This window comes from Bombina bombina, chromosome 5, assembly GCF_027579735.1.
Source record: "Bombina bombina isolate aBomBom1 chromosome 5, aBomBom1.pri, whole genome shotgun sequence".
In the NCBI taxonomy this organism is placed as follows: domain Eukaryota; kingdom Metazoa; phylum Chordata; class Amphibia; order Anura; family Bombinatoridae; genus Bombina; species Bombina bombina.
The window spans coordinates 1,056,617,709-1,056,643,211 of record NC_069503.1 but is presented as its reverse complement, the minus strand read 5'-3'; positions in this window follow the sequence as shown (position 1 = coordinate 1,056,643,211).

Here is a 25,503-nt window from a genome sequence, read left to right as displayed (position 1 = left end):
AAAGGGGATCCCAGAGAAGCATTTACAACCATTTATGCCATAATTGCATAAGTTGTTTGTAAATAATTTCTGTGAGAAACCTAAAGTTTGTGAAAAAGTGAACATTTTTTTTTATTTGATCGCATTTGGCGGTGAAATGGTGGCATGAAATATACCAAAATGGGCCTAGATCAATACTTTGGGTTATCTACTACACTACACTTAAGCTAAAATTAACTCTACAAGCTCCCTACATGCTCCCTAATTAACCCCTTCACTGCTGGGCATAAAACATGTGTGGTGCGCAGTGGCATTTAGCAGCCTTCTAATTACCAAAAAGCAACGCCAAAGCCATATAAGTCTGCTATAATGGCATGTCTGGCACACAGTGTTGGGGCAAGGGTCTATCTGACCACTGATACCTGGTCTGCAAAGCATGGTCAGGGCAGGTATATCACCTACACTGCGCACTGTGAAGCGGGCGTAACCCTTACACTACCTGATCGATACAACATCATACCTGATGTTTTAAAGCACCTTATTCTAAACAATTTAGGAATATTAGGTGATTTATGCCCTTTATGGATTAAAACCAGACTCTGCATCAACTATGTAATTTTCCATGGGAGTTTTGCCATGGATCCCCCTCCGGCATGTCAAAGTTCAGGTGTTAGTCCCCTTGAAACAACTTTTCCATCACTATTGTGGCCAGAAAGAGTTCCTGTGGGTTTTAAAATTCGCCTGCCTATTGAAGTCTATGGCGGTTCGCCCGTTCGCAAACTGTTGTGGAAGTTCGCGTTCGCCGTTCGCGAACCCAAATTTTTATGTTCGCGACATCACTACTGAAGAAAATTGCCAACATGGTAGCCCAGAACTAAAAAATCCATCCATCATATTTTAATAGATATGGTGGAAAATGTTTGTTAATTTCCAAAATGTATTTTACAACCTTCCCTGGATACCCTGCTATTGTATTAATCTGCATAATTGTTTCTAATATCAAGGAACATTATGGATTTTTACAGATGAGGTGTAGATTTTGTTAACCCTTATTTATCTTGATCATCATCCCTAAAGACAAGGTTAATATGACTTCATTATTAATGATTCCATGATATCAAGGTGGTCCTTTCTTTAGCTGTTTCCTTAACAGTAAACCTCATCACATAAATGCCAGTTGACAAACATCTGTTAGTCCACGGTCAGTTCTTTCATAAATGACTCATTGCACAGGCAGGTTCACTTGTAATTAGATCAATAACATTGCTCATGGGTATTGTATATGCCTACAAGCGTGTAAATATATGGAAATTGTGGACCACGGTGACCATTAATAACAACTTGGGGGATGCATTCAATCTCCTTCTACCATTAGTACATGGCCATCTACACAGTCATTTAACCTAGTTTCCATATTACTTCTATGCTTTCATATTCTCAATAAAGTTGAATTTATAATGAGAAATATAACACTGAGTTTGTACTATAAAACATACAATTATGTAAAATAAAAAAACATTGCAATATGAATTATTGATTCAACCCCCTTTTCCTGTAATTTTAACAGACATAAAAAGTGCATGTACATTATTATCTGCATATAAATATGTGTTTAATGCTTAAAAAGGGTTAAACACATAGTTAAACTCAGCTCCAACGAATAAATGCACTACTCTGAGCTAGCTGAACATTTCTGGTAAGCCAATGACAGAAGGCATATGTGTATAGCCACCAGTTACCAGCTATTTTCCATTAGTTATTTTCTGCTCCTGAGCCTACCTAGGTATGCTTTTAACCAATGGATACCAAAATAACGCAAAGGGTAAATTCCCTTCCCACTTTTTGGCTGTTTTATGGCTCCTCATGGGCGCGATCCGATATCGATCGCAGTTTGCGGCGCAAGCGAGGAGACCGGCGTTGCCCGCAGTTTCAGCTCGCAACTCGAGCCATCCCATATAAGTCGCCGTCAGATGCTAACGTGCCGTAAGTCTCACAAACCAGCGATGTCCAGAAATCTGCGTAAGTACAAATTTCTGGCGTCGCCAGTGACTTGCGGCACGTTAGAATCTGCCGGCGCCTATAAAACCTGACTAAAGTCTAAAACACCTGCACTGTCTAACACGCCTCCCTAACATAGCCCGCACTGTCTAACACGCCTCCCTAACATAGCCCGCACTGTCTAACCCTCTATCCGCTATCCCCCCTCACTAGCCTAACAATAAAAAAGCTATTAACCCCTAAACCGCCGCTCCTTTACCCCGCCGCAACCTAATAAAGTTATTAACCCCTAAACCGCCGCTCCCGTACCCCGCCGCCAGCTATATTATATCTATAACCCCCTAAAGTGAGCCCCTAACACCGCCGCCATCTATATTACAATTATTAACCCCTAATGTAAGCCCCTTACACCGCCGCCATCTCTATTAAAATGATTAACCCCTAATTTAATCTACCTACCCCGCCGCCAGCTATGTTATCTATATTAACCCTAAGTATATTATAGTTAATATAGTTATTACATTATATATATTAACTATATTAACCCTAATTATATTAGGGTTAATATAGTTAATATAGTATTTATATTAACTATATTAACTCTATCTAACCCTAACACCCCTAACTATATTTATATTAAATTAATCTAATTAATTTATAAACTAAAATATTCCTATTTAAATCTAAATACTTACCTATAAAATAAACCCTAAGATAGCTACAATATAATTAATAATTACATTGTAGCTATGTTAGGGTTAATATTTATTTTACAGGTAAATAGTTAATTATTTTAACTAGGTATAATAGATATTAAATAGTTATTAACTATTTAATATCTACCTAGTTAAAATAATTACCCAATTACCTGTAAAATAAATACACCTACACTATCAATAAATGTAATAAACTACAAACATCTATCTAAAAATACAATTAAATTAACTAAAATAAATTACAAAAAAAAACAAACACTAAATTACAAAAAATAAAAAAAGGATTACAAGATTTTTAAGCTAATTACACCTATTCTAAGCCCCCTAATAAAATAATAAACCCCCAAAATAACAAAACTTCCCTGCCCTATTCTAAATTAAACAAATTTCAAAGCTCTTTACCTTACCAGCCCTTAAAAGGGCCTTTTGTGGGGCATGCCCCAAAGAATTCAGCTCTTTTGCATTCAATAAATACAATCCCCCCCCCCCCCATTACAACCCACCACCCACATACCCCTATTCTAAACCCACCCAAACCCCCCTTAAAAAATCCTAACACTACCCCCCTGAAGATCTCCCTACCTTGTCTTCACCACACCGGGCCGAACTCCTGATCCGATCCGGGCGATGTCGTCCTCCAAGCGGCAAAGAAGAAATCTTCCTCCGGCGATGTCGTCCTCCAAGCGGCAAAGAAGAATTCTTCCTCCGGCGACGTCTTCCTCCAAGCGGCAGCAAAGTCTTCATTCTTCCGGCGGCATCTTCAATCTTCTTTCTTCGCTCCGCCGCCGCGGAGCATCCATCCCGGCCGACTGCTAAACTTGGAATGAGGTACCTTTAAATGACGTCATCCAAGATGGCGTCCGCCGAATTCCGATTGGCTGATAGGATTCTATCAGCCAATCGGAATTAAGTTAAAAAAATCTGATTGGCTGATTGAATCAGCCAATCAGATTCAAGTTCAATCCGATTGGCTGATCCAATCAGCCAATCAGATTGAGCTCGCATTCTATTGGCTGATCGGAACAGCCAATAGAATGCGAGCTCAATCTGATTGGCTGATTGGATCAGCCAATCGGATTGAACTTGAATCTGATTGGCTGATTCAATCAGCCAATCAGATTTTTTTAACTTAATTCCGATTGGCTGATAGAATCCTATCAGCCAATCGGAATTCGGCGGACGCCATCTTGGATGACGTCATTTAAAGGTACCTCATTCCAAGTTTAGCAGTCGGCCGGGATGGATGCTCCGCGGCGGCGGAGCGAAGAAAGAAGATTGAAGATGCCGCCGGAAGAATGAAGACTTTGCTGCCGCTTGGAGGAAGACGTCGCCGGAGGAAGAATTCTTCTTTGCCGCTTGGAGGACGACATCGCCGGAGGAAGATTTCTTCTTTGCCGCTTGGAGGACGACATCGCCCGGATCGGATCAGGAGTTCGGCCCGGTGTGGTGAAGACAAGGTAGGGAGATCTTCAGGGGGGTAGTGTTAGGATTTTTTAAGGGGGGTTTGGGTGGGTTTAGAATAGGGGTATGTGGGTGGTGGGTTGTAATGGGGGGGGGGGATTGTATTTATTGAATGCAAAAGAGCTGAATTCTTTGGGGCATGCCCCACAAAAGGCCCTTTTAAGGGCTGGTAAGGTAAAGAGCTTTGAAATTTGTTTAATTTAGAATAGGGCAGGGAAGTTTTGTTATTTTGGGGGTTTATTATTTTATTAGGGGGCTTAGAATAGGTGTAATTAGCTTAAAAATCTTGTAATCCTTTTTTTATTTTTTGTAATTTAGTGTTTTTTTTTTTTTGTAATTTAGTTTAGTTAATTTAATTGTATTTTTAGATAGATGTTTGTAGTTTATTTAATTTATTGATAGTGTAGGTGTATTTGTAACTTAAGGTTAGGATTTATTTTACAGGTAATTGGGTAATTATTTTAACTAGATAGATATTAAATAGTTAATAACTATTTAATATCTATTATACCTAGTTAAAATAATTAACTATTTACCTGTAAAATAAATATTAACCCTAACATAGCTACAATGTAATTATTAATTATATTGTAGCTATCTTAGGGTTTATTTTATAGGTAAGTATTTAGATTTAAATAGGAATATTTTAGTTTATAAATTAATTAGATTAATTTAATATAAATATAGTTAGGGGTGTTAGGGTTAGATAGAGTTAATATAGTTAATATATATAATGTAATAACTATATTAACTATAATATACTTAGGGTTAATATAGATAACATAGCTGGCGGCGGGGTAGGTAGATTAAATTAGGGGTTAATCATTTTAATAGAGATGGCGGCGGTGTAAGGGGCTTACATTAGGGGTTAATAATTGTAATATAGATGGCGGCGGTGTTAGGGGCTCACTTTAGGGGGTTATAGATATAATATAGCTGGCGGCGGGGTACGGGAGCGGCGTTTTAGGGGGTAATAACTTTATTAGGGATTTCGGGGGGGGGGGGGGATCGCGGTTGACAGGGAGATAGACATTGCGCATGCGTTAGGTGTTAGGTTTATTTTAGAAGATCGCGGTTGACAGGGAGATAGACATTGCGCATGCGTTAGGTGTTAGGTTTATTTTAGCAGCTAGTTTAGGGAGTTACGGGGCTCCAATAGTCAGCGTAAGGCTTCTTACGGCTGCTTTTTGTGGCGAGGTGAAAATGGAGTAAGTTTTCTCCATTCTCGCCACGTAAGTCCTTACGCTGCATATTGGATACCAAATTGCGCGGGTTTGGTATACCTGCCTATGGCCCAAAAAACTGCGGGCGACGGCAGAAATATACGGGCGTAACTTCTAGCTTACGCCGTATATAGGATACCAAATCCGCGCAATTATTGGCGTCGCCGGCTTTTGCGGGCGACGCTTTATATCGGATCGACCCCCATGTGTTTTGTAAGTTCAGAGTGATCAAAATAAAAAACTACAACAGTATTTCCATATTGGGAAGATGTTGGATTAGATCTGAGCATATACTGGAAAAGTCCCCCTTATGATGCCCCACTGATTTTTTAGATCACAAACCACTCGACCACAAGTTTTGCACTATATTTTGACAACAAAATGGAAGCTTTGAATTCAACAGACAAAGTATATTGATATGGTGCAAAACTGTCCTTTCAACATTTTTGCGAGTATTCCAAGATGATTTGGAATAATTCTGCAATTGTTTAATACACCCTTCAGTACTGGGAATTTTAGAGAAAAACGTGTTCAAAGTACCAGAGACTTTTTAGCATTTTTGCTATCACTCCATTTAAACAGATATAGATCCTTGTTTTTTTTTGTTTTTTTTTACTTACCTATCAAAACTATATATTTCTTTTAAATAGACAACCTAAGGTATTGATCTAGGCCCATTTTGGTATATATGCCACCATTTCGCCAATAAATACGATCATATAAAAATAAATTCTTCACTTTTTCTCAAACTTTGGGTTTCTCTCTGAATTTATTTACATACTGCTTGTGCAGTCATAACAACAATGGTTGTAAAAGCCTCTCTGTGATCCTATATGCTCAGAAATAGCAGCCATGAATGGCTTTGCAATTGCCTTTTGGTAATTAAAGGCCCCTAATTGCAGCTGTGCACCTTATTTCTTAAATTCCCAGCATTGAAGGGGCTAATTAGTTGGCTGGCAAGGTTAGTAGTAGTCTAGTGTAAGGATTACCCTCCAACGTGTTGCCACCCACCTCCCTGATCCCCATTTAATCCGTTCCAAACAGCGTTCCCCACACACTCCTTACCAACATCTTAGGTACTGGCAGACAGTCTGACAGTAGGCAAATTATGGCTTTTTTAAAAAAAAGAAATTAAATTATTATTTTTTATTATTATTTTTTCAATTCTTTCACCTCCCTGATCCCCCCTAGCTTTCTAACTCTCCCCCCTACCTCCCACTAGTGACTACCTGCCAGTACCCAATTTATATATATTTTTTATTTATTTATTATTATTTTCTTTTTTTTTTTGTAGTGTAGGGGTTCCCCCTACCTTACCGCAATCATTATATAGGGCCTACCCTCTGATTCCCAATTTTTCTGTAGTGTAGCATGCCATCCCTCCCTTTCTCTTCAAATATTTTTTCTGTGCATATTTTGATAATGAAATTAAATTGGAAAGTTTTTTATAAATTGTATGCTCTTTATCTTTGTTTTGTTGTAGCGGTACATATTGAGACACATTGGAGGCACATAACTTTGCATAGAGCTGTTGCTGAAAAGCAAAAACAGGATAGCTAACGTTTCCCTGCATGCACTGTACTAATTTATTGCTTGACATGGGGTCCTGATGCTACAACTGCCTAATTAAAGAGTTATATGAAGAGTGGAACCAGAGAGATCATGTTCTAGAACATAGAAGACTACAATTCCCAGAAATACCCAGAAAGAAAACATTGCAGTAGCAATTTCCCAAACCCAGTTAAAAAACAGTTACAAATATTGTAGTATGGCTGAAACAAACACACTAACATAATAACAGGTGTCTCCAGGTCAGCTCTTACAAACCCTTTTACTTTTTATGTGAATTATGATATATGCACTGCAGCATTATAAATCAAAGATCTCATTACTACTAAATCTGACACGTAACTGGCATGGATTATCCCCCTGAATCTCCCAACCTAGCCAAAGCAGGAAGTGACATAATCAAGTGCTTTGCTGAAAACTGCTAAATAAAGAAGGCAATGATAAGAGCTGCCCCCCCCCCCCCCCCAATATATTACTGCTGGCTTAGCAAATACCAATTGTTAGCCAACATTTACAATATGCTATAACATGACTGGTGGGGGGCGACAGAATTGAAAATTACTTCCTGTGAATGCACTGTATATTAAAGGGATACTAAACCCAATTTTTTTTTCTTTCATGATTTAGGTAGAGCATGCATTTTTTAAGCAACTTTCTAATTTACTCCTATTATCAATTTTTCTTCATTCTCTTGCTATCCTTATTTGAAAAAACAGGAATCTAGGCTAAGGAGCCGGCCCATTTTTGGTTCAGCACCGTGGGTAGCACTTGAGGATTGGTGGCTACATTTAGCCACCAATCGGCAAGCGCTACCAATGTACTGAACCAAAAATGGTTTGGCTCCTAAGCTTACATTTTTGCTTTTCAAATAAAGATACCAAGAGAACGAAGAAAAATTGATAAGAGGAACAAAATAGAAAGTTGCTTAAAATTGCAAATTAGAATCATGAAGAAAAAATTGGGTTTAGTATCCCTTTAACAGCACCTATTCTAGGCAACTAAAGCGTTAGATTTGGCAAAGATACATGCCCATTTTACTCTATAACTATAACTGAGCAAGGAATACATATAATACTGAGGCTAGATATTTTATAATATGCTTTTAACTAATAATAATTGTCAGAGTGTGCCAATGTATATACATTAATGAACCACAACTTTTGTGCATTGTCATATCTGTGTATATTTTTGACACATCTATTTACAACCATCTGTCTTTTTTTTTCTAAATAGGCCATGTTGTTGTCCTCCACACTCTAAAGGTTAAAATAAAGTAAGGCTATTTAAATAAAAAAAATCGAAAAATAAAGTAAAAACCTGTGATTGACTGGAAAACTATTGAAGAAAATTTTTAAATACAAAAACTTTGGAAAAAACAAAATGTGAGAATTTGAGATAATATTGCAACAATTTGGCAATAACGTGAATATCACGTACAGGGCTTATTATGTTTAGGTTGCTTTGGAAAAAAAATTTGCTGAAATATTAGAATGGAAAAATCATATTTCAATGAGGTATGTGCATTTGCATGCAAGAAAAAAACAGAACTTATCTTTTGCAAATGGTACCAAATTATTTAAATCATAAATGAGTTGTTATATTTTTATAAACTCCCCTAAAAATATTGATTTATACCTCAACAAACAATATCTCATAGAAAGTTTTTTTTATATTTATTTGTTATATGATACTTTCATAGAAACGAATGTGTATTTGTATTTCTAGGAGTCATATTTTTTATTTATTTTTTAAATTATTATTAATGCTAGAATTTGTACATATATCTTTGCATATACTATATATATATATATATATATATATATATATATATGTGTGTGTGTGTGTGTGTTATGTCAGAAATCTTTTGCAAACATATTTACATGTCCCTAAGTTCCTTTTTTTGTTCTAAACAATGTTGTCTGTCATATCTCTGTGTTTATTTATACCACTATATGTATATATTGTAAATGTATTATTATTCTGAGCAGGAATAATTGCGAATATAACCTGTAATCAGAGTATCATATGTATTTATTTGCAATCAATGGATATTTTAAAGGGATAGGAAAATAAAAATTTAAGTTGCATGATTCAGATAGAGCATGTAATTTTGAAGCACTTTAAAATTCACTTCTATTTTCAAATGTGCTTTGTTCTCTTGGTATCCCTTGTTGGAAAATAATATGCACATATCCTACACTAGTGGGAGCTAGCTGCTAATTAGTGCCTGCACACATTTGTCTCTTGTGATTGGCTAAATAGATGTGTTCAACTAGCTGCTAGTAGTGCAATGCTGTTCCTTCAGCAAAGGATAACAAGAGAATGAAGCAAATTTGATAATAGAAGTAAATTGGAAAGTTGTTTAAAATGGTATGTTCTATTCAAATCATGAAATAATATTTTGGAGTTTGCTGTCTCTTTAAGAGCTGGGCCAGGTTTCTCTCTGTACCTGTCTAACTCCTCCTGATTGCAATCTATTTTTAAAAACCATCCCTTCACATGTGTTATAAAATGGGCCTGCATATAAGATTACATTTCTTACTGAAAAAGAAATTCAAGAGAAGGAAGAAATACATTGAAAATAGTCTGCCGGTAAAGAGGTGATTTTAATTTCTGCTGTATCTGAATCATGACAGTTTAAAGTTAGGTGGGCTATTCCTTTGAGTTATCAGCTCAAGATTCTATTGAATCAAACATCAATTCGAATTTTGAAATCCTTTTCTAATATATTACACTGTGTTTCCTAATGTCAGCATCAATGTTTATCTTTAATACTAATTTCATATATACATACTTTCTAAGTATAATGCACAATGTAACAAATGGCACTTACAAGTTCTGATGAGTGATCAATGACACAAGTATCGAGCAATTTGATTCGTTAGTTATAGTTTATAATGTGTATTTGAATCTGATTGGCTGATGTCATAAATCATGTGATTATGCATATTCCAATCAAAAGTGGTGAAAAAATTCACTAGTGTGTGCGTTGTTTAGGAGTTTGCATCATAATTGGTACGAAAAGTGTTGAGTCAAATATGGCGCGAAGTGGAGAGTGGGACCAGTATTACATGGCTTAAACATGGTGCACATAGATTTTTCCAACAAATAAAAAGGAAGTTAGCTATATTATGTTGTGTATTTAATTCATTTTTATCTCTATATCTATTAGTGTGACAAGTCTGAGGCAAAACTTTACATCAAATATGTAGAAATAATAATGTCGCCTTGCTTTGTAATGAGAGGCAAAGTTGTAGCATAATCCATATGTAGTAATGTATTTTTCATCTTTATCCCTATATCTACTAGTGCACCAAATGTGGAGCAATAATATTGTTTGATTTAGAAAGGGTATACAATTTGAATAAAGTTTCTAATTTACTTTTATTATGTAATATACTTCATTCTCTTGCAGCATCGAACATAAGCTTTCTGTGTTTTCCGACTCCCATTGAGTTCTATGGCATCCACGACCTCAAGGGTGCAGTGGAGGCTCCTCCATTTGAGCACTCCCGCACGTGAACACCCAAATAAAAGGGGGGAAAAAGAAAGAAAATAATTTATTTGGATGAATAAATATAATTTCTCCTATTGGAAAAATTATATTTATTCAGCCAAAATTTTTCTAGTCTAGACTGTCAAGTTTTATTTAAAAAAAACCCACCTTTTATATACATCTATGCTCTATTATACTTCTCTACCGCACGTGCGGTAGAGAAGTATAGCCTGTCATACAAATTTGCATATTTTTCCTCTATGCTTGCAGTGCAGCCCATAACTGAGCCTATACCTCTCTTAATCGCACACTATTTAGTGTGCTAATTGGGCTATTTGTATGGGCGGCCAGCAGAGGGAGCACTTTTTTTTATTAAGTTTTCTTTTTTTTTTTGCTGGCTCAGTCGCGCCAAAAATTTCAGTGCGCAGGCAGCCAGTTGGATCTCATCTGGAGTCTGGTTTGGCCGGGACTCCCGGGAGAAATGGGCATCTAAATTGTAAGTGTATCTTCTACTTTTAGCCCTGCTGTGGGCTAGCACTGCACCGGACCGGCCAGGGAGGCATTGAAGTCAGAGAGCAATGTATATCCTCCCCCAGTACACGCCTCTGGAATATGTTTGTGTGTGGTGTCGTGGGTGTCTAAGTTACAGAGTTAGCAAGATGTTGAAACGTATTTGTCTTGGGCTGCAGACACTCTCATTTTATTATTACTTAAAGTAATAAAATGAGTCTGCAGCCCAAGACAAATACGTTTCAACATCTTGCTAACTCTGTAACTTAATAATAATAATTTTTATTGTGGTTTAGACCCTGTAATTATTGTATGATGTATCTTAGGCACTTATATTTATGATTTTTTGTTGACCATGGCATTTAACACAGCATGCAGTGTACCGTATGTTCTGCACGTTTTAGGTTGCTATGGCAACCTTGGGTGATCTGTACTGCTCATGTGTAACACTCTTACTGCTTAGAATTTTGTCTTATTTACTGCAGTGTTTTGGTTTCTATTAGGTATTCATGTACATATTATATCACCTGGTTTGTACATATTTGGGATTTCCACGCTAACTTTATTGTTATATAGGTTGCTATGGCAACCATGTTGCGGTCTGTGCAATCCCTGTGAATAATGATTGGTGCCTACATTATATGTTATAAGACTCTTTATACTGTGCTGTATAACACTGATTAAAGTGATTTTTGCTAAGTCAATTGGAGTGCGCTTGTCCTATATTTATATATATATATATATATATATATATATATATATATATATATATATATATATATGAGCAATCTGAGGGGCGGGGCTTTATTTCAAGGGGTGTGGTCAGGGGAGGGGCTACGTGCACCTCCATCTTCATAATTCACCAGCCGCCACTGCAAGGGTGGCGGATTGAAAACTAGGTACCCTGATTTGGAAAAGACGTGAGCGTAACTGTAGAATTTTTGATAACTTTGTGAGAGCTTCAAATAGTGTTGAATAGGAGAACAAATGAACACGATTCTGTTCGAATACCACGGGTTTTCAACTTGCATCGACCTGTGTTGGATTGAGATCGTGGGATTGTATTTTACGTCACAAATTTCAACATTTGCCGATCTTGGCGGTTTGATAACTACAGCGGATAAATCTCTCAACAATTACGATGCGGAATTCCAGTATATTTTAAATTGATGCTTTGATAAATAGGCCCCTAAGGATCAGTAGATCCGAAACATTATATTTGTTCACTCTGCAGCAATAAATTGCATACTACTACAGTGCTGCTGTACTTTGTTACATTCAGATTCACACTTAAGGCAGTTAATATTTATATGATGATTATGTATTAAAGATCTTAACGGCTTGTCTACAACTATATATATATATATATAATAGGCTAAACCACTTGTATGAATATACTCAAGTTGCATGATATAGTAAACTTCAACATTAATATCTCACAATATGGAGATAATATGAAACGGAAGCAACATAACAAAAGTTATTTTAAACTTGCTAATACTAAACACTTCATTATTTCCGGTCTATATGCCAATACGAATTTCTAACATTCCAATCACAAGATAGGAAAAAATTCTGTTTATGTTTATAAACATGTTATGCCAAATGTTCTGGATTAATAAAAAGAATATATTTCTTTAAATGGGTCTTTTTACAGAAATGCAACTGCTAAAATATGCTGTTACTGTTTTAGTGAAATAATTTAGTATTAACCTTGAAATTACTGTGTGATAACATAAATGAACAGATTTGTCTACATAAGCTAACCCTATGTAAAGTGTAAAGTATGACAAACTAAATTATCTTTGGTTTGAGAATGGCTAAAAAACCAACACATATTACAGTAGAGCACTTGATACCAAGGTCTAATGTTTGGAATAAAGAAATTATGCATCAGTGTTGATCTTAGATGAGGGGATCAAATGATGTCAGATTGTATGTGGCCAAGCAGGCTAAGACTATCACTTACAGCTGCAAATTAGTTTCACATTCTTTTGCATGGGAACATGAAGTATATACTGGTGTCATTGTATCAGTTTATGAGAATAAACATCTCCGTCTCTTCTGTGACAAAGTATTTCCCAAGTACAATAAATATATAGGTGTGTAATTTATTACTTACTACAAATAATAATAATAATAATAATCATGCAATGCTTTACACACAGAAAGGACATACAAATTCTATACTTACTCCACATCTTAAATTATTTCCTTATAGTAGTAATTCACAAAGGAGTTCAACACAGTTAAAGGGACATGAAACCCAACATTTTTCTTTCATGATTCAGATAGAGAATACAATATATTGGGTTCCATGTCCCTTTAAAAAATTAAAATAAGCTTTCAAAAAAATACTCTTCTTGAAACACACACACACACACACATACACACATGCATACACACACACATATATTTATTTATATACATAAATAATATATTTTTCGAGTACAGAAATTATTCTGAATATTGGTAGGTGATAAAGTATAAATCTAATTCATAAAATATTTGGACCACTGGCTGTTAAATATATTTTAATGTACTCTGTATGCAATTATATGAATGATTCTGTTCAGGATTAAAAAATAAATTATATAGTACAATGTGTGAAATTATTTGGATGAAAACTATGTACTTGAACTGTGAATAATTTTGTTTTAATGGTCAATTCTAAATGTTAAAACATCCTTTATTTATGGTATTATGTGCTAGAGATATATTTTTCTCAGAAATACAGTAATGCAAAAGTAGATATCATAGTAGTGCCCAAGGCTGCATTGTCCTACCAGGACACCAGGAGATATCCTGGTGGGTCTGCAGCAGCTGGGGCTGGAACGTTGCAATTTAAATGGGTGATTAATGGATGCATTTAGGGGGGAAGGGTGCCTATATAACAACAGTCTGAAACCTGTATTTAATACAAACTTATAAAACATAATTCTGAAAAAAAATATTGGGGGAAGGAGTATCCCAGTAATCCTCTTTGAGAAAAATGGGACGAGTGCATTCTTCTGACTCAACAAAAAATATGGCTGGTCTCCAAAGTTTCTAGGGCTACTTTTTATTCCCAGTCCGTCCCTAGTAGTGCCTGTTCCTCTCCTTGCATCTCCAATTATGCAACTATAACCATTGCTGTTTGCTTACCTTTATGTAAAGTACAACAATGTATACATTTTATAATGTTTTTGTGTCCCCTTGGCTTCTTTGTTTTTGCTGACATGATGACAACCTACAGTGTCCATTAAGAATTATTTTTTCTTTTAAATGCTTGTCTCTTGGCAGTTTATGTAGTACATTTTTCTCTCAAATGAAATATTGATCAGCTCTCATTAAAATCAACAAGTTATGATTAATTGCACCACATTTACTCTAAACAAATTATTGTTTTATTGCTACCAAACTTTGCTTATAACTTATGTCTCACAAAAGAAGATGGTAATTAGGCACAAAGGTTAGGGAAATTATGTGATTTTTTTTTTAGAAAACACTATTAAAACATTGAGGTGTTTGGATTGATCCCTTTGTACAGCATATAAGAAAAAATAATAATTTACATATATAAAAATAACCATCCTTCTTAAAAGTGGTAAACAATATAAATGCCATTTGTATATGAGCATGGTGGATTTGGTTGATTTTAGGTACGCAAAAACAAAACATCTTTTAATATTCCAATTGACTGTGAAAAAACTGTTTTATGATTTGGGAAATATTTCATCGGAAATCAAGAAAAACACTTCAGGAAATTATTTTCTATATAAAGAAAGTGGCCACAACTGATATCATCTTCTATAATGGGGTTTTAGAAGTTCTCTCATACTGTATATCATGAAACTACAAAGTAACAAGCTGTAAAATATTACCATAAGTTCCAAATCTCACTACACAGAATGAGGTTTGTCTTTGTAGAATAATAACGCAAGAAGATGACAACACAATGTTCTATATACTGTAAATCTTGCTCCCAAACAAAAAAGACGGAATGGCAAACGGTTAAATCTTGATCACAGCAACTTAATTGCAGATAGAAATCCTGTTTAAACAGACATAGTGCCCTATTTACTAAGGCCATAGGTTCGCATATAACGGGCAGCAGACCCTGTACGTTCACTGCCTAGATGTATCATTACACATTCACGTAAGTATGTAATGCCACCCCCTTCTCTTGCACAACCAATTGCGTAAGATAAGGGCCTGTCTATCACACAGAGCAATCGTGTTTGGGGAGATTTCTGTTCGCCAACTCAAAGGTGGTGGAGAGTGTAAAAAAACGCAGTCTGCTGACCCCTGCTTCTTACAATGTGCCCCGCAACGGCTGAAAAACAGCTTATCCTGCTTCATACATTGAGCCCATAGTACTGTAATTTAAATCACAAAAATGAGAATATAAAATAATAAAAAAAAATAAAAAATTTAAGAAGTAGATTTTGGGGCCGTGATTACTGTTATCTTGCACTTCCTACAGATCTTGTTAGTGGTACAAGATATCACGTTTATGGCTATTAAATACAAATGCATATTTTCTAGTTTGATAGAAGAACCTTTTACGGCCATTTGACATGGATTAGACTTTGGAGAGTATGGAGAATGGAATGTTAAGGAGTTGCTGTAGTTGTGGAATTATATGACATGAGAATAAATAGCATTCTTGACTTTGCCAGGTAAGGAATTGATAGATTTGGAGATTATTTACATGTGGGCACAACAGGAATTAAAGTATGAGTTGAAATAGGGTAAAGGTGAGTCAAATATTAAAAAAGTTAGTGTTCTTTAGGGCCTGAGGAGTTTTTTTTAAGGTTTTGGCTATAAATGAGATAGCAGGAGAATGCTTTCTACAAAAATTGGGACCAGTTAAAGCTTTGTCTTTGAAATTTTCATCATCAAGGGAAGGTTGAAATATACATTTTAACTTTCATTGGTGTAGACTTGGTATTAAAAACCAACGTAGCTGGTTAACTTGCCAAAAAGAAAGTTGCACATGTCTAGAATTGAACATAGTGATATCCTAAATGAGGGTGTTATGAAGAACTCATGAGTTTAGGTTGTGAGGGGTTAACTTTTTTCTCTGTGTGTTACTAATTTTTTTTTCCAGATGAGTATTTTACTGTGTTTAATCCTTAAAAAACAGACCTCCGGAGGGGGGGGATTTCACAACGGCCATGAAGGCTGTGTAATCACGGAGCTCCGTGAAACAGCCGCTTAATATTACAGCAATAACAAGCATTCCGGCAATAATTTTGGTCCTACAACCAGCCAAAGTCTTATTACACCTTCAAGATGCTAACGGACAAAGTCGGCAAGTGAGCACCCTGAATTTAGCAACATTTAGAAGCGCTTTAAAATACGAGCTCAGGGCTGGCATTAGGCTGCATCCGAAACAGTAAAACTGTAAGTGCACAATCAGCTCTAATAGCACAAAGGAGATCATCAGCCCTGGACAGGTCACATTAGACGCTATGGCAGGTATTGTATGTTTTTTTTTACAGGCAAAAGAGCTGAATTCTTGGGGGCATGCCCCGCAAAGGACCCTGTTCAGGGCTGGTAAGGTAAAAGAGCTTTGAACTTTTGTAATTTAGAATAGGTTAGGGCATTTTTTTATTTTGGGGGTCTTAGAGTAGGTGTAATTAGTTTAAAATTGTTGTAATTTTTTTCTAATGTTTGTAAATATTTTTTTATTTTTTGTAACTTAGTTCTTTTTTATTTTTTGTACTTTAGTTAGTTTATTTAATTGTATTTATTTGTAGGAATTGTATTTAATTTATTTATTGATAGTGTAGTGTTAGGTTTAATTGTAGATAATTGTAGGTATTTTATTTAATTAATTTATTGATAGTGTAGTGTTAGGTTTAATTGTAGATAATTGTAGGTATTTTATTTAATTAATTTATTGATAGTGTAGTGTTAGGTTTAATTGTAACTTAGGTTAGGATTTATTTTACAGGTAATTTTGTAATTATTTTAACTATTTTAGCTATTAAATAGTTCTTAACTATTTAATAGCTATTGTACCTGGTTAAAATAAATACAAAGTTACCTGTAAAATAAATATTAATCCTAAAATAGCTATAATATAATTATAATTTATATTGTAGCTATATTAGGGTTTATTTTACAGGTAAGTATTTAGCTTTAAATAGGATTAATTTATTTAATAAGAGTTAATTAATTTTGTTAGATTTAAATTATATTTAACTTAGGGGGTGTTAGGGTTAGACTTAGCTTTAGGGGTTAATACATTTATTAGAATAGCGGTGAGCTCCAGTCAGCAGATTAGGGGTTAATGTTTGAAGTTAGGTGTCGGCGATGTTAGGGAGGGCAGATTAGGGGTTAATACTATTTATTATAGGGTTATTGAGGTGGGAGTGAGGCGGATTAGGGGTTAATACATTTATTATAGTAGTGCTCAGGTCCGGTCGGTAGATAAGGGGTTAATAAGTGTAGTTAGGTGGAGGCGACATTGGGGGCGGCAGATTAGGGGTTAATAAATATAATATAGGGGTCGGCGATGTTAGGGGCAGCAGATTAGGGGTACATAGGTATAATGTAGGTAGCGGCGGTGTACGGAGCAGCAGATTAGGAGTTAAAAATAATATGCAGGGGTCAGCGATGGCGGGGGCGGCAGATTAGGGGTTAATAAGTGTAAGGTTAGGGGTGTTTAGACTCGGGGTACATGTTAGAGTGTTAGGCGCAGACGTAGGAAGTGTTTCCCCATAGGAAATAATGGGGCTGCGTTAGGAGCTGAACGCGGCTTTTTTGCAGGTGTTAGGTTTTTTTTTCAGCTCAAACAGCGCCATTGTTTTCTATGGGGGAATCGTGCACGAGCACGTTTTTGAAGCTGGCCGCGTCCGTAAGCAACTCTGGTATCAAGAGTTGCAGTGGCGGTAAATATGCCTGTACGCTCCCTTTTTGGAGCCAAACGCAGCCATTCTGTGAACTCTCAATACCAGAGGTATTTAAAAGGTGCGGCCAGAAAAAAGCCAGCGTTAGCTACGCGGGTCGTTACCGACAAAACTCTAAATCTAGGCGTTAGTATGTTGCTTCACCTTGTTTAATATTTAAATTATTTCAGTTGCTAATTTCTCAGATTATACTCTAAGGTCCAAGAGTATTTACTCCCATTGATGCATTGATGCTAGTTATTATATATAGACCTAAGAGCAACCTATACCGAGACACCAAGTTGAGCTTTAAACCTCTCAAGAGAACTGGTGTGGGGTAACTCTCTTTTATATCACTCATAGAACAGGGACCATGCAAACCCTGATCATCTTGTCCATTTTACCCTAAATTACACTTTGAGACTCTTATGGAACTACACCTTCTTAAACATTGGGAGCCTAGTCCTCTACTCATCAGTATAATCTATCTATAGGATACATGTGGATCACAAACTAATCACCCGTGAGGTTCTAAAGACGCTAAGGGCTGCCGAAGAGTGGCGGGGAGATAGGGATGAAGTTCAGTCGAAGAGCCAGGTCTTGAGGTCCTTTCTGAACTTTGTGAGGGTAGAGGACTGTTTGAGGTGCAGTGGGAGGGTGTTCCATGTCTTTGCAGCTATGTAGGAGAAGGATCTGCTGCCTGATGCAGTTTTCCTGATGCAGGGTATGACTGCGAGGGCTTGGTTGGCCAATCTAAGTTGTCTGGAGGGGGTGTAGAAATTGATGTGGTGGTTGATGTATTCGAGACCGATGTTGTGGAGGGCCTTGAAGGTGTGGGTTAGAAGCTTAAAGGTGATTCTCTTGTTGATGGGGAGCCAGTTCAGGTCCCTTAGGTGTTCGGTGATGTGGCTATGATGAGGGATGTGGAGGATGAGCCTTGCTGAGGCATTCTGTATACGCTGGAGTCTCTTTTGGAGTTTCATGGTGGTGCCAGCGTAGAGTGCATTGCCGTAGTCCAGTTGACTGCTGACGAGGGCATGGGTGACAGTTTTCCTGATTTCAGTAGGAATTCATTTGAAGATCTTTCTCAGCAGGTGGAGTATGTGGAAGCATGTCGAGGAGACAGCATTCATTTGTTGGTCCATGGAGAGCAATGAGTCCATAATGAAGCCTAGGTATCTTGCGTGGTCGGTTGGGGATGGAGGGTGTCCGAGGGCTGAGGGCCACCAGGAGTCATTCCAGGCAGATTTAGTGGGTCCGAGGAGGATGACTTCTGTCTTGTCTGTGTTTAGCTTGAGGCGGTTATCTCTCATCCAGGTGGCGACTGCTGTCAGTCCTTTCTGGATGTTTCTCTTGGCGGTGGTGGGGTCTTGGGTGAGTGGGATGATTAGTTGGGCGTTGTCAGCGTAGGATATGTTGGATGATGGTGGTGAGAGGGGCCATGTAGATATTGAAGAGGGTGGGGCTGAGCGAGGAGCTTTGTGGTACACTGAAGCTGACTCCAGTGGGTTAAGAAGGTTTAAGCTCAGAGAATGAGATACCTCACCTTACCTCCTTTCTAATTCGGACTCGAGCAACTCTGACTATCATGAAGGTTGTACACCTGATAATGTATTCTCAGTATAATGCCTTTTATTTAAATTACATTTAGTAAATTAAGTGTCATCGCTCAGGTATAAGTAGTAAGCTCTGTACTTTGCTATTCAGTATTTTATGAGTCTTCTCATGTTTAGCACGGTCCACCTTTCATAGTAAATGGAGACTGTTGTGAGCCCTTTTGGAACTAATGGTAACCCCAACCCACTAATCTTTCAATGCTCTGCCCAGATTTTCCTGATATGTATATACCTATAAGAGTAATTTCTACTCTAGATACACTCCTGTTACCACCTTAGAATTATTTACTGGTTTTGACAAACATTGGAATTCTGATGTACAATGCTACAGAGTACAATTTTACCCTATATCTTGCCCAGGAGTGGCTATACATCATCCTAATTTACCATTGTTAGTTATTATATATAGTTTCAAGAGTGGCCAATTGATCTTATGGGAGTTTCTTATAAACATAATGATGAGGTCTCAGTTGTACCTAACTTGTTTTCTTTGTATGCATATATTTTCATTGTATATGAGATCTAGCAAATTTTATTTATATCTATCGCTCTTAATTAGACCTCACATGTGATCAACCCTTCTTGATAGCCGTGGTTACTTACCCTGTTATATGTCATAATTTACTGGCCAACCTCCCTTCCACCCCAATCTTTCCTCATGCTAAAAAGCTCTGCCCCCCCCCCCCTTCAACTCAGAGCGGCTTTTGCCCGCTGATCATCCCAGCTATAGCGTTTAAACGCAACAACTATCTGCTTATTGGTTATATTCACATATTCACATGCAGGTGTGCCCATCACTGACCTAACTCTCCACCTTCAACTCATTAAAGGTGGCTGATTGCCCCGCACTCCCAGGGTCGTCTTCTTCTTCTTAGTATACTTTATACGTCCTGAGCTAGCAATATGCATTACTTCTCACTAGTGGGTTCCTTAAAAATGCACATACCTGCACAATATTGCTATTTGTTATATCTAAAAATTCTTCTATTATTCTATATCTAAAAACACTTCATTATTGACACATAAGACAGCTACGTCATTTCAGCTTGCTCCCTATTATGTGTTTCAGTAGTAGGTATTTTTTTCTTTACATTACCCATGGTTATACCTTTACATCTGTTTTTACAATGTTCAATTTTATTGTGGACTTATATTCCACCCATTGTCTTTGTTATTCACCTATTCTGTTAATCCTGAGTATGGGACACCCTTTTCATATTAATTTGAGAAGCAGACTCTTCTCACACAGCTGTTGTTATTATACCTACTACTTACTTAGATATTATACAGAGTAACACATAAGAGCACTATTAACAGTATATTCTGCCATTTCATTTGAAATGTATCTTGTCTTTTGATTCTCGCTGTAATTATATACATGTTACATGTTGTACATTCTAAAAAACCTCAATAAAAATGTATTTAAAAAAATAGACTTGAGTAAACTTTAATTACAGACATCCAGAGACCTGGTGCCTCAAGTCAGTTATATGTCAACACAGAGTGACAGAAAAGAGTGATTCTATCAAGACACAAACCTGAGGTTGATCTGAGGAGACACTCTAGGATATCTTAAGAAATGTTTTAATCACTTTTATGTTACAGGGTGATCAAATATGACAGACATGCCATGTTTGGTATTAAACTATTCCTCATGAAGTCACAAATAAATTACTTATAAGTGTAGGGGCTTGCAATGTGGTTTTTGGTGTACCATAAAAAGGGGGGGGGGCTATCATGCATGCCCACTCTTGAAAAGACCTGGTCGGAAACCTGACCTAAGGAAATAATGTATATAATTGTGATTTCAGGAAAATAATATGGTCTTTCAGTGGGGAGCCAACCTGTGATGTTTGGATGTCCATTTCTTAACCACAGATCTCTTGGGGCATTTTCTTTTCACTTTTTATTTTAAATGGTCTATCTGGTGTAATTCTGTATTTTTAACATCTTTTTGCTATGCACAGTTACCTTTTTTGTTCATAATAAAAGTTGTATTATTGAGTTCTGCCTTTGTTTGATATAAGATGCACATTACTTAGAAGACTGTTATTAGTATTGGTTTTATATAGTTTTTTTTTTTTACAAAATGATATATACAGTATATATATATATATATATATATATATATATATATATATATATTCTATTAGGTTGGGGCTACCAAGGATTCCTTGTGCTAAAAGTATCCTGGCAGTGCAGCTTATTTAGTAGAATTAGTGTGGGTGGTTGTAAAAGGGTATTTGAAATATTTTTTTAGGTCTAGTGCAGACAGAAAGTGATTTACTTTTAACCGTTGCAGCCATAAAACTACATCACAGACTCGCTTGGAGTAGTTGGTTTGTTTCAGAGGGAATAAAGAAAAAGAAGAGCTTAATGATGCACTAAAAGACTGGTTAAAGAGCTAGACATTGAATCAAAGTTAACTTATAGTTTTGAGGAGGGAGGGCTATAAAAATAATTACATAAATGGTTGTTGCCAGCCTTTGGAATCCCATTAATTTATTTTGTTGCTTTAAAGATGATTGATGTATATAGTTAGTTTATTAGTATCATTATACTTTATTTATCAAACTCCAAGAAATTCCACAGTGCTGTCTATCGGTGCAAATGATAAAAGTACAATGATGATACAATATTTCTATGAGACAAGACAACATTTATCAAACAAATACAGGAGGAATTTAGGGTCCTATTTCCATGGGAACTGCAGTCTGGCATGAGAAGAAGTGATGATAGAAGATGCAGGTCACTGTTAGACCTTAGGAGGCGGGCTGGAGCATATTTGTCAATTAGTGAGAACAGGTAGTTGGAAGTAGTATTTGCAAGGGCTTGGTAGGTCAGGGTGAGAATTTAATTATGCTATGAATGGGGAGCCAGTGAAGGGAATCAAAGAGAGGTGCAGCAGAAGCAGAGCGGTGGTAAATATGGATCCGCTTGGCAGAAGCATTTAGGATGTATTGAAAGATGGAGAGGTGGCAGAGAGGAAGCCCAGTTGGTAGATTATTGCAGCAGTCAAGTCAGGAAATTACAAGGGAGTGGATTACTTTGTAAGTGGTGTCAGAGCTCAGAAAAGAACAGATTTTATGTAGTTGGTTGCGACAGGATGCAGAGAGTAATTGGATGTGGGGGGGATGAAGGACAGATTGGAGTCAAGTGTAACTCTGAGGCAACGTACATGGGGTGATGGGAGATAGTGATGCAGCCAACAGTGATAGAAAAGTCAGAAATTTGAGTAGAGCTAGAAGAGGGGATTAGAAGGAGATCAGTTTTGGACATGTTAAACTTTAGGTGGTGAGAGGCTATCCAGGAAGAAATGCCAGATAAGCAGTCGCTAACATGAGAAAGGACAGAGAGAGAGAGATAGAACAGAGGTGGAGAGGGCCTGAGTGTCATCAGCATAGAGGAGGTATTTGAATCCATAGCTGTTGAAAAGTTTACCCAGTGAAGAAGTATTAATAGACAAGAGTAGAGTACCCAGGACAGAGCCTGGAGGTACTCCAACCAGCAGGGGCATTGAAGGGGAGGAGTCACCAGAAAATGACACTACAATGACCTGATAGAAAGATAAGAGTGAATCCATGAGAGGGTATTTTAATATAGACAAAGAGAGCTGAGAATCTGTAGGAGGAGGGGTGGTCAACACTGTCGAAGGCAGCTGAGAGGTCAAGTAAGATAAGTATAGAGTAGTTGCCGTTACTTTTAGCAGAAAGATGATTTAGGTGGTCGTAAACTAGTTATTCCAGGATGTTAGGTGAAGAAGTGATATGGGGCAGTAGTTTGCAGGAGAATTGGGGTCAAGGTATTTTTTTTTAGTATCGGAGTGATCTTTGCACGTTTGAAAGAAGCTGGAAATGAACTGGTAGAAAGGGATACGTTGAAGATGTCAGTAGAAGCTGGAGAAAGGGTGGAAGACAGAGAAGGTATTAAATGCGAAGGGATAGGGTTGAGCAGGCAGGTAGTGAGGCATGAGGAAGACAGTAAGGAACCCACTTCTTTCTCAATGGCTGGGGTAAAGATGCAGAGAGTGGCAGGCGGGGGTGACCAGGGGTGGAAATGGAAGATTGCAGGCTTGTGTCGGGAAGTTGCTTTGGGTAGTATGCTTTTTGTTTAGAAAGTAGTCTTCCAGGTCGTGAGCACTAAAGACAAACAAAGGGGGTTGTGCAGGTGGGTAGGGGAGAGAGTTTAAAGCAGAGAAGAGAACTTAGGGTTTGAGGAGAAAGGAGATATAAGAGAAGAGAAGTAGGTTTGCTTGGCTAAGTAAAGGGAAGATGTGTATGAATGAAGAAGGAACTTATAATGGATGAAATCAGGTTCAGAGCGAGATTTCCTAATGGCATGCTCAGCAGTGCTCAAGCATTTTTGCAAGTAGCACTTTTGCTGAGAGTGCCAAGACTGTAATGGACGACATGAGGTTTGGCATAGTTGGGGAGGAGCAAGAGTGTCTAGTGCAGAGGAGAGATTATTGTTGTAGTGGGCTATAGCAAGGTCAGGGCAGGTTATCATTGAAGTCTGAGGGAGGAGATGTTAAATACATTTGGAAAATTGGAGAGTATCCACAGTGAGTAGATTTCTACAGGTGTGGGGGCAAGATGGAGAAGTGGGTTTAGCTGGTACATTAAGATTTTAGGTGAGCAGGTGGTGGTCTGAAAGGGGAAATGTGTGACAGGTGATGTCAGATATAGAGCAGAGGTAGGAGATTACCATATCAATAGAGTGTCCGTTGTGGTGAGTAGGGAATAGGGTGGATTGTGAGAGACCAATAGACAATGTTAGTGAAAGAAGTTTAGAGGCAACAGGGGCAGATGGGTAATCAATGGGGATGCTGAAGTCCCCCAAAATTAAAGCGGTATATTTGGAGAAAGTGAGGAAGCCAGATGGGCTACGAAATGTAGCTACTCCTGTTGACAGCAACAGGATATATTAAATAAACAATGTAGATGCAACATTACACTACTGTTAAGTTAGTTAATCATTTTTTACTATGTCGGTTCTCCACTAACTTTCCAATTAGAAGGGTCCAGGAATAATAAGATGTTGTGTGCTATTTAAAAAAAAAAAAAAAACATTCGGAGGTGATGGAAAATTGTGTAATACTAATCAAGGAAGACATTTTGGTTAGTTCAACAGCAAGTTGTATATTTTATCTATCCATTAGATTTATCTAACATTCATATATATATATATATATATTAGCCTCTTTTGTAAGTAATACAGAGAATACAGGCTTGACATTGTCATTACACGTCCTAGATTTATACATTTAATAAAAAAACAGGGCTAGGCAAACTTCAACCCTGAGGCCAAATCTCGTTTGCTGACACATGAAAATTATATGAAATTCAAACTTCAGTGTCCATAAATAAAGTTTTATTGGAACAGATACAAAATCATTTCTAAGATTTCACACTACAACGATAGAGTTTTGCACTCCTGCTTGCTACACTTCAATATATGACACCACAATATTCCAAATACAAGTGAAAATTAGGAAATATAAAAAGGAATCCCTTCACAGCAGAATTTCTTCACAAAAAAAAATAAAAACTAAATAAAGCTGTAACTAAAGAAAATTTCTGAGTGACTCATTTGCTTGTGATATATACGGTATTTTAAATGTCATCAATATAAATTTGTGGAAATTGATTTTCTATTTTGTTGCAGAAGAACCTACATGATATCCTTGATATTGCCACTTGGCCCTCAAACTCTAAAATATTTGCTATCTGGCCCTTTACAGAAAAGGTTTGCCAACTCCTGATTTAAAACATTGCTTAAGAGATGCATAGCAACTGCTCTCACAAAACATCTGATATTCTAAGTAATGCTAGGAGACTGATGAATCATTGAAAGATTGATAAAACTACTTTAGGGACTAAGATTATCCCTGAGCCTATGGGAGCTATATATATGAGACAATGGCCTCTAGTTATCAAGCCGTCAACCGCAAATACGCTGGAATTCCGCAGCGTATTTGTGGCGAGGCTGATTCGCCTTAGTTATCAACCCCTACTGCCCGGCAAAAGTAGAATATAGTGACGTAAGCTTCGATCCACC